Source organism: Sinohyriopsis cumingii, chromosome 15, assembly GCF_028554795.1.
Source record: "Sinohyriopsis cumingii isolate HCF-2022 chromosome 15, ASM2855479v2, whole genome shotgun sequence".
NCBI lineage: Eukaryota > Metazoa > Mollusca > Bivalvia > Unionida > Unionidae > Sinohyriopsis > Sinohyriopsis cumingii.
In genome coordinates, this window is record NC_142975.1 from 31,093,305 (window position 1) to 31,105,112 (window position 11,808).

The following is an 11,808-nucleotide window of genomic DNA, read 5'->3' on the forward strand; positions in this document are numbered from 1 at the left end:
ATATCCAAAGAGACAGACGCCAGAATCTGTGGCACCAAAAGACGTCAAACATGACACCACTAAAGCGATAAATTTTCAGCTGGGTTGGGTTGATCGTTATCACTGTCTTGAATTTATTGATTCATTTATTTTGCAGTTATTGCAAACAATATCCCAAAATTGGCACAGGCTGGAGATTCAACCAGTGCGTTTGTCAACCGAACTGATAAATTCAGGATGAAGCTAATCAAATCTCGTAACATTTCTGGACCTTACAAGACATGTGCAGCACAGTCTATGCACGACACTAACCAGCATGTGCAGAAAGTCCCTGAAGTTGGAGTTGCTCGTACTCCACTAGGACAAAAAGAAGCCCTCTCTAACACAATTTATCCAGGTGGCAGACATGTACATTTTTTTCACATCCAGCAGCTAAAACATATATACCTCAAGTGGCCAAAAGTATATCAACGAATGGTTTGGAAATATTAAAATTCTTTAAAAATTGTTTCAATATTTTTGAGTATTCTTTCTTTGTATTAATGTGCGTCATCTCATAAAATCTAAGCAAGTGAATACAATTTTTGAGACAAGTGAAAAGGTGTGATACGTTAATTTTCTGAAAGAAAAAAACTGATCAGCAATTTGATGGTTCCTTTCTGAGGTTCAGTATGGTCGCCACAATGGCCATATTGAAAATCTTCTTGATACTACTCGTCCTGAATGAAAAGTCGTGATCACGGGATTTACACCAGAAGACTTCTTATGATGTCTAGTTTGTAATAAATGAAAACGGTGCCAACTTGACATATAGTATGAAAACTTTATGAAAATTTTCCTATTGATAATGCTTCTAAATGGAAGGTCATATAGGTTATTCACCAAGAGACTTCTTGTGTCAAATTTGCATAGTATGATGCCAATCGGCCAGCTTGAAAATCTTGTTAACAAAGCTCATTCTGAATGGATGATTATATCAACATAAAAGTTTACAGAAAGACTTCCTAGAATGTCTAGTTGTTCTTAAATGAAAATGGTGCATATCGGATATCCAACATGGCTGTCACATCAGCCATTTTGAAATCTCCTGAATAAAGTCATAATGACAAGGAGTCTTCAACAGCTAACTTTTGTTGGCTAGCTGGTTCCAAATGAAAATGGTCATACTTACATACATCTAATATGGCTGCCTCAACAACTGTTTTGAAAGTCTTCTTCGTCACAAATCCCCCTAATTGGATGGTCATTCTGCCATGGGATTTTCACCAAACTGACTTCTAATGATGTCTGCTGGGTCATAAAGGAATATAGTGTCAATCTGACATCCATTATGTCCACCAAAGCAGCAAATTTTAAAATATTGCCATCTTGTTGTTGTTGTTCTAGGGTTTAACGCCATTTTTCAACACAAGATAGGCTATACATGGCGGCCAGTATAACTGGTGGAAGAAGAACCCTGGAAAACCCAGGGAAGAACCACTGACCTACGAGAAGCTACTGGCAGGCTTTCCCACGTACCCACGCTAGTCGAGCCTTGGACTCGAACCCACGCAGACAAAGGTGAGATGGCAGTGATCTGGAACGGTGAGCGCTTTAGACCACTCGGGGCCCCTTGCCATCTTGAATTGCTTGAAATTCTTTTTTGCCCAGTAAAGCATCAGACCTTATCATAGGCTCTTGTTTTCAAAAGTTTTTATTTATATACTGCTGTTTGGACAAATGAAACTTCTTGACCACGTGTAAAATTTGTAGCAAATTTATTTTAAATTTATACACCATCAATCGATTTTTCTTGTTTAATCCCTCTTAATGCAAGATGAGTTTTCCACTGACCTTCCTTGTATGAAGATATGCAGTTGCCATTATCATGGTTTTGGATATTTTTTATTTTTAAATTTGCAATGTAGTTTTCTGGTCCATTATGTAATTAGTAAATTACTATAATGACCACAGCTAAAAAAAAAGTTACAATGACTCGGATACTATTTTCAATGTTTTGCTTTTATCAATTTTGCTTTGATGAATATGGTACATGTTAAATGAAGACGAATGTAATATTTCACTTACCACCATACTGAGCAGCCAGTCCTGGCAACCGATGTTTACATGTGTAATCTATTTTCGAGGTTTTGGTTCGTTCATTGCAAAATCTTGAAAAATTGTTGTGAAGTTTTCAGTTTTTGCTTACATGTTACACACATTATATTCTTATGTTACTACTATCAGTAGTTTATGTAAAATACATTTTGTAATAGCACGAGAGTTTAGTATTGGAGAGTCTACACTTTTGCTTTTGCAATTATTGTCTTTTGATAGTACGTTACTGAAAAGTAATTTGCATGTTTTAGTGATATTACAGTTGCTATACGGTTGCATAGATCATATAGATGTATGCAATGTTTCAATGTGACAATAGTAGTCGTCTACACCAAGTGCATAACCCGATTGGTTGAACTGTGCAATGTTGTGTCAGAGGGAGGTTATAAATAACGATGCACTGTAACTGTTGACCAGACAATTGATGAGTACGGTCAGCACTAGAATTTAAGTTAGGGAATTTGCAAAGTGTCAAGTTGGTACATTCTGAATCTTGACAAATAGCACACTACAATATAAAATTAAAACAAATACTATAATTATTCCAAATTAGACTGGAACAGTTGTCTTCCACCACACCTAACAGCTCCCCCTCCCCTAATCCAGTTTATTATATTCAAATTGCAGAAAACGAGTTGTACACAATAACTATATCTCTTATTTATTTTATAATTCATTAAATATTTTAAAATTGTTCTAGACTTTATGTTTGCAATGTAACCCCTCTCCACCCCCCCACAATTTTTAACCCTTTTTATTTTAACACAACACTCTCTCTTCCTATGCATATGTAGGACCCTTAAGGACTGAAAGGGGTCTAACAAATACCACCCCATCATAAATTTTGTATACCCAATTAAAAAAAATCAAACTGTACTTTGTACTCCTGATGAGGAGCTTGCCAAGCTGAAAATGTGCTACAACCAGTATTAGTACAAGTGCTGCTGCACACACACACACACACACACACACACACACATATATATATATATATATAAAATAAAATAATAATAATAATGAGGACTTTGTATAGCACCTAATCTTTAGAAGCTCTAAGCGCTTTACAACATTAGACAACACCTATAAGATAAAAAACATATAATGATATGATTACAAACACAAACACCATGAAATTAGAAAACATAAAATAACATGTTGAGAATATTTAAGGTAGGAAACATTATTAGGTCTTCAAGTTTGTTCTTGGAGTCGAAATAACTTTTGAGAGCACTCTTGAATGTGATCACTGTGTCTTTGTGTCTAAGTTCAGTGGGCAATTCATTCCACGTTGCTGGGCCCTGATATGCAAAAGAACGCTGTCCGTATGACTTTGTTTTCATAGTGGGAATAATGAGTATATGATTGTCAGAAGAGGAGCGTAAGTATTTTGCTGGTGTGTACACATGGGTGAGGTCGGATAGGTATGTTGGACTAGAGTCCATCAGTGAAACATAGCACAGAGAACACATTTTGTGTTTGATTCTGGATCGAATGGATAGCCAGTGTAGGGTACAGAGCAGCGGGGAGGTGTGCTCTGATCGTTGTACTCTAAGTATGATCCGAGCAGCTGTGCTTTGAAGTTTTTGGAGTAGATATTGAGATGAAGTACCAGACTATTGAGTTACAATAGTTTCGTCTTGAATGTACTAATGAATACACAAGTGTTTTAGTGGCATCAACTGAAAGATATTTGCGAATGGAGCTGATGCATCTCAGCTCAAGATATGCAGCCTTGCATATGTTCATGACATGTTGGTGCAATGTGAGAGTACTGTCCAGAATAACACCTAGGTTTCGTACTTATTGTGTGAATTTAATGTTGGTGTTGCTGATATTTATTGTTTGAGGTAAAGGATGTGAATGAGAAAGTCTTTGTGTTGTAATCAGAATGGCCTCAGTTTTATCATCATTCATCTGCAGCTTGTTACAAGTCATCCATGATTTCACATCAGAAATGCACCTCTTTACAACTTGGATGGTAGCATCAACTTCAGTTGCATGGCTAGATTTGTATATTTGGGTGTCATCAGCGTACAATTGGTGAGACACTGGATGATAATCTATGACACTTGAGAGTGGCTGAGTGTATAGAATGAAGAGAACAGGTCCAAGAACAGACCCCTATGGAACACCACAACATAGATCAACTGGGCTGGAGTCTATTCCATTTGCAGACACAATTTGTGTCCTGTAGACCAAGTAAGACTTGAACCAACATATATATTGCATGCAATGGTTCAAAACGCAATTATAGCAATAAGGCAGGACAAGTGCCATCTTATTTAACATGTAGTGTAATTTTACTTCTACTTCGAGTATATTTAGCTTGACAAGGTGGTGCATTGGCCTCTTACATACAATGTGAAATGTACTGATACTAGGATTTCATCTTTTGCATCTGGTATGTCATGGCAAGATGGCTGCAGTTCCAGAAAGTCATTCTGTGATATATATGCAATTTTTCTTGGTTGTATTTATACTTATCTGCAATGGATGCCATAACATTTTTGATTAAAACTTCATTATTTTAACCAAAGATAAAGAATTAAATAGGAGGACTAAGTGGGCCTGATATTGCTCACCTGGATTACATTCACGTGATTGACATTATATAGAACTTACTTATAAATTAAGTGTTTATACCTTTCTTTCTGAACTGTACCCTTTATATAATTAAGGCACTGATGGACAGCTAGAATCTTATTTCCATTAAAGAGAATCACTTTAAAAGATTTTTTAAAAAACATTTCAAAATTCTGCTCACCTTCTCTATGATTATTCTTGCTGGGCAATTTACTGTCTTCATTTTGTACTTAACACAGCAAAGTAAAAGTGGAAAGACATCCCTTGCTGGCAAAAATTCAAGAAATACAACAAAGTTTAAAACTTGCCAGACCCATATCAATGCTGAGTGGAATCTCCATTCTGTGTACATGATTTTGACCAATTAGTGGCAGGGATTCCATTCATTAACTGTCTAAAACAAGGCCTCGGGAGAGGTAAAAAGTTCAGGATTATCAGATGTGAGATCACCTCATTAATATACATGGAGCCTGCTCAATACTTATAATTCATCCTCGATTTTGATGATAAAGCCCATATTCAAAGTTTTATTGAAATTGGAACACAAATATGGAGTTCAAGCAATTGTTGATGAAAGGACAGTATATGACACGAGATTAATGCAGGGCCATACCAGAAAGCATAAAGGCCAGATGAGCTGAAAATTATCAATTTGAACTTGAACTTGAGGTAAATACTTTAAAAGTGTAATGGGCAAGGTAGTTAATATACATATGAATGCTGGTCACATCTCAGAATACAATTTCAAGCTCTGTAGTGCAATTTTAAAATTGAAATCCTAAAGATCTGATTGGATCAAACATGAGATTATTGAATTTGATGGAGGACATCAGTTTATGAGAGCATTTTTTTACCATGTTTAGAAAATCTGCCAAGCAGTACTCTACAATGACAAAACCTGGAGACAGAATTTGTAAAAATTATGACAATTTATTATGAGAACAAGGATCCAATACATTTTACATGCAAGTTAAGTACAACTCTTAAAATTCTAAACAATTACAATTTTTTCATGCAAGCCATGACAGTCTGATATCTGCATTGCTGGTAATAATGTTTTCAACCAATATGTCAAATGGTAACATTTCTTGAACTTGTTAACAATTATCCTGGTAAAGAATATTAACTAACATTTCTAAATAATACAATATGTCTTTGGAGGTAAAATTTATATCAATGCACAGTTTGGCAACTGTCAATCAACTATAGCTACCCGGTATTAACAATAGGTGCATAACAAAGGTCTCCACCAACACAATTGGCTCAACATAGCCTTAACCAGAGGAAACTGCATTGGGAAACAAAGTTAAGAAAATGGCAATCTAGAGTTCATAACTTCTCCATATGAAAATGTGGAATGCAGGAAATCAAACTGATTCATGATATTATTCACATAAAGCTGTAGAAACCAGAAGAGTCAGCAGGAGAGGTACTTAGTTGTCATAACTATCCCAAATGATAATGTGGAATGATACAAATTATATCAAATGAAGGTCAATCTCATTAATATAATGATGCATTCAAATTAAGTTGAAAATCCAACAATCCTAGCTAAAGCCATGCTGTGGAAACCAGAGTCAAGAAAACAGACAATGAATGAGACATAATTTCTGTATATGATGCTGTGGAGACAGAAATCAAGCTAATATTATTTTAAGGTCAACAAATGTTTATAGAAGCTGTGGTGCAAAATTAGGAGGAAGGGAAATCAGGGGCCACTACTTCTTTGATTGATGGTATGGAAATTAAAATTCATAAAGACCGAAGGTTTTACCAGTGTAAAGATACAAAACACTGAACATCAAACTGTACTGACATCCCATTAATATAAGGCTTCATACTTGAAATCCAACAATTCCCAGTAAAGTCATCTTGCAAAAAACCAAATTGTTGACTGATTGATAGTCATAACTACTATAGGGTTCTGTTAACTTTGCTGACTACTGCATAACAGAAAAATAAATGTCCTGCTGAATCATCTTGATAGCTGTGAATGTTTACATAATCATACCCCACCCCCCATGTTATGTGATGGTCAAGTTGATTTTCAGAAACCAAGTGGGTCACCTATGCAATTTAAAATTTATGAAACTTCAACATTTCTTGTCCAATACTCATGATATTTTTCACCACATATTTAAAAATCCTGTCAGTCATCATGATTTCTTTTCATGGAGAAAATAACCTATTTTAAAGAAATAGGCATGGAAATAACAGAGCAGAAACAGTTAGCTTTTACAATGAGGTTAGAAGCAACATATATACAAATAAAGTCTGTTGTAATATCTTGACCAGAATAGAAGACAAATTCAGTTCATTATCTTCCCAACACATGCAACGTTAGAGAAAGCATAGAAAACAGTCATTGCGGTGAACAAAATTACTAAATGATCTACTATTGTAACTTAAATTAAAAAATAATAATCAGACATTGTAACAGTATTTTGTAAAAATTAAAAAAAATTCTTACAAAAGGATGTTAATAAAATAAAGATACATTTAAATCTATGTAATAGTTAATTTTTTTTATAATGACAGCATGTTTCAATGTTGGGTATGAAAAAAAACCAGATGAATACTTTGCATGATGGGATTAAAACAGGCACAATTTTTAAGTTTTGGAGTCTGTAAAGAGCTGGGGGCATATTCTCCAACACTATGCAAGAACATCTAATCATTCTTAGATTTTTTTACTTTTTAAAAATAAATTGGTGAGCAGACAATCAATAAATCAGACATACTCATATTTTTTATTTGTTACAAAAGCATAATGGCTACTTGTATAATTATGTTACTAATATTTTGCAGATTATAGTGAAAGTGTCCATTTGTTTCCTTGATGACACTTGTACAAATTAATGTCTCTGCATCACAGGATTACTTAAAATTCAAGAATTAGTCTGTACTAAAAACATTATCATGTTGTCAAAGCACTTAAAAAATTACATATAGGTAAAACAAAATATGTGAAAAATAAAAGCATTTAAAAATGTTACAGATTTTGTTGTAATTATGCATGTTTATTTTAAAACTATGCACTATTTCTTACCAAGATCAGGTTCTAAAATCTAGCATAATGAATAGAGATAATACATGTATTTCTCTCATGATATGTTTGACAATATGCTCATTCCATCCATTACAAAGCATTTCAAAAATGATAATTTCAAGTGAACTCGGATTGCTCACCTGGTTGAAATCTGCCTATTAGCCAGATACAAGAGCTAGAAATCTGGGTCAGAAGGATGTCAATGTTTCTTTCATTGCAATTCAGTGCCTATATTGTGGAAACAAAGTATTTCAAAGTTTCTCCATTTCTGCATATCCATCCATATTTTATGGCATGTTAGGATCATTTGTCCAGGACTGAAAGACCTTATATGCAAGGATGCTTCTGTCAAATTCAGTCAATTTCTGCTAAGTGGTTTTTAAAAGATATTTAAAGATTTGACTATTTTATGGCTGATCAGAGCAATTTTGTAAAGACATGAACACCCTATTTGCCTGGATGATTTCTTTAAAACTGAATTTTCTCCAGTGGCTTTTGTGAGGTTAATTAAAGATTTTTCTACTTTTAGTAATGGTGACTGTATCTAATGACAGATCAGTATTACTGGTGCAAATTTAAAAGCCATCTAAACCTGGATTGTCTAATTTTGCTGAGGTTGTTTAATGTTGTTTTTCTGTTTCTATGGTGGCCATATTTGATTGTGGATTGGCATTATTTGTAACAAGCTCTTCATGTTTTCTTTAAAATTTAGGCTCATTCTGTTGGATGGTTTTTCAGAAGTCATTAAAAGGTTTTTATATTTTTTGTAATGGATTATGATGTAGATTTGCACTATTTGCATAGAGTTGAAACCCCTTCATGCCAGTGTCTGATTTGGTCAAACTTTATTCAAATGGTTTCTAAGGCTGTCATTTAATCATTTTTCTATTCTCAGTAATGTCAGCCATTTTTGATGGTATAATCATCATTTTTTGTACATACTTGAAACACTCTTAGTGCCTGGATGCTATCAAAGTTGGTAAAGTTCTGTTAAGGACTCTTCGCGAAGTAGTTGTTGAAATTTGTTAAGTTTTGTGTAACTGTGGCCATATTTGATGGTGGATCAGGATTATTTGTAGATACATCAAGGCCCTCATGACAGGATGCTGTCAAATTTTGGCTCGACTCTGTGGAGCAGATCTTGAGTTGTTGCAAGTTTTTTTTAAAACATAATATTTTTAGCAACATTTTCCATAACATCATTTGTATAAACTTTAAAAGCCATTTATGTCAGGATTGTCTCTGTAAATTTTGATCGAAAATTGGTTCAGTGGTTTTTGAGAAGACGTCATGTTTAATATAGCAATTGCTGAAAGCCATGTAACGGAGGATGCACAAAGGAGTGAGGCCCATCCCATATCTTCACTTGACTTTAACGCCAGATGAGCTAAAATGTAAATGGCCTAGGGTGAGGCAATGCTGGAGACCACATGCAGTGTCATCTGTACTAAATTAATTAATATTAATTACAGAGGTGTAAAACAACAGAAAAAAGTGTGACCTTGATGGTTCGCTAAAGCAACTTTTAGCCTCCAACACATAATTTGATTCTAGTGATACTGGAGGCATCATCTGGCACTGGTTCACTCTCTGGCATTGGTATTTTCAGTGACTTGATGTGAGAAGTGTACTCATGGCTCATTAGAGAAGAAATACTGTATTAAAAGCCAATTTAAAAATCACAGTCAAAGCATAACAGAATATGGTGCATACATATTCATCTATCATCAACAAGGATCTTTCCTGTATTTTCCAGGTGAAAATATGTACACACAAATTAAGTTTGACATAATAATAATAATAATAATAATAATAACTGTTATCCAATCTGCAAGAGACATAAGTAATTTGTTTTTATAAAGACTAGTGAGAAAATACATGCTATAATAACGCATCCCAATACAGTGTCAGTTTTTTAAGATGTTTTAATATCTTATTGTGATCACTTTAGTTTGCTATATATACATATTAAATTGTTCATTAAATTATGCTTAGAGCCCACAGAAGAAAGCCAAATATAATGTTGAACAAATGCCAAGCTGCATGGATCTATGACATCAATGTTCCAAACTTGGTCTCATCAAGCTGAAATTAAAACTTTACTATATAGGGGTTGTAAACATACCTAAGAAATTGATACATATTACACAATCAGTGGAAGACAATAACCAAGCCTGAATAGTAATCCGTTTCTAGGACAATGATACTTCACATCCCAGAATTTATTAAACTTTTCAAGTTTAAAGATGCAAAGTTCTAAAAAAAGTGGAATATTCAGAAATCATAATTCTACACTTATCTGCAGGAATAAATTACAAAAAACATAGGTATGGCTGAAAATTGTACACAAGTAATAGCAATAGTTTTGGAAACATGAAATATCAGTTTTGAAAATAATTCCAAATGCCAGTCTTTAAAGTTTTGACATCTGATGGTAGGTACAACTAGGTTCCCAGTAAAGAATTGCAGTAGTAGCCAAAATTACTTTAAAAAACCTCATATCTGTGAGTAATCACAGTTTATATTTGTACCAAGCAGAAAGAAAATAGAGTTGGAACTATACTATTTTCTAAACTTAAGTAGCCATCTGAGAAAATTAGTAGGTGATTCCTATTTCAGCTACCATTAATGATAATGTATGTATATGGCTAAATCTTGTCTGGCAGAGCAGAAAATAGCTTTTGTATGTTTACAAGGAGGGTGTTCTGCAAATAGGGACCATTGGATGATAAAAAATATAGAAAAGAAATGTGTTATAAAATATCTTCTGCCAATAACTTAAGTTCAAACGTCAAGACTAGCAAGTCCTTTTCTTTGTAAAATTGCAACAGAGAATGGTAAAAATAGAACTGAATCCTATGTAGAGCATTGTGCCAAATTAACTTTCAATTTATTAAGTTCATTTGTTCATTTAAAGTGAAATTCACAAGAGATGGGATGGAATGTAATTGATAGCAGTGACTCAGTGAGAATCTTTCATACAGCGTAGATGACTTAGGCCGGATGTGGTGGTTTAATAATCACTATCTGGAATAAATCCTTTTTGCAATAGAGTAAATTTTAAAATTCTGTGAAAAGTTACAGGATTGCAAGCTACAGAATTCAAGGTAAGCTCGTGGCTATTATAGGTAAACTTCACCATAATTTTAATTTCTCTTCATTATAATCTGCTGTGATTTGAGTGCACTGTGAACATTACATATCAACAGATTTGTATGATGTATTGTGTATCAGTGTCATCAACCTTGTTACCGACCCGGTCTCAGAGACACCAAGGACTTTGACACCAGTGGGTGTATACTCCTGTCTCAATCAGTAAGGATAACTCCATGTGGTATAACAGCATCAACCCTGTTACCCAAAGACCTCATAGACAGTAAGGATCTGGATTAATTTAACAGATGCTACACACTCTTCTGTCTCAGTCAGAAAGACCATTAAGAATCTTTGATGTCATCAACAGTGGAAGGACAAGTCCATGTGGTAAATGCAACAACCCATTGGTTCAAACAGATAGCTGTTAGTACATACCAAGAACATATGACAGCAAGTAGGTCTCATTGACCTATTCAGGTTATCATTACTAGGTCATCAACCAGTACATGAAAGGCTGTTTCTGGTGTCATATTCCAGACTCAGTCATGAGCATTAATGATTCCCATGACATCATTTCATGGGCTTCAACCAGTACATGAAAAGCTGATTTTGGTATCATATTCCAGAACTCAATCACAAGTGTTATTAACTCTTATTATATCATTTCATAGGCTTGAACCAGAACAAATAAGGCTGTTTTTGGCATCATATCCCAGACTCTCTCATGAGTGTTAATGATTTTCATGATGTCATTTCATGGGCTTCAGCCAGTACAAGAAAGGCTGTTTTTGGCATCATATCCCAGACTCTTGTCGTAAATGTTAACAACTCTCATGACTTCATTGCATGGGCTTCAACCACTACAAGAAAGGCTGTTTTTGGCATCATATCCCAGACTCTGTCATAAGTGTTAACAAATCTCATGACATTATTTCATGGGCTTTAACCAGTACAAGAAAGGCTGTTTTTGGCATCATATCCCAGACTCTGTCATAAGTGTTAAC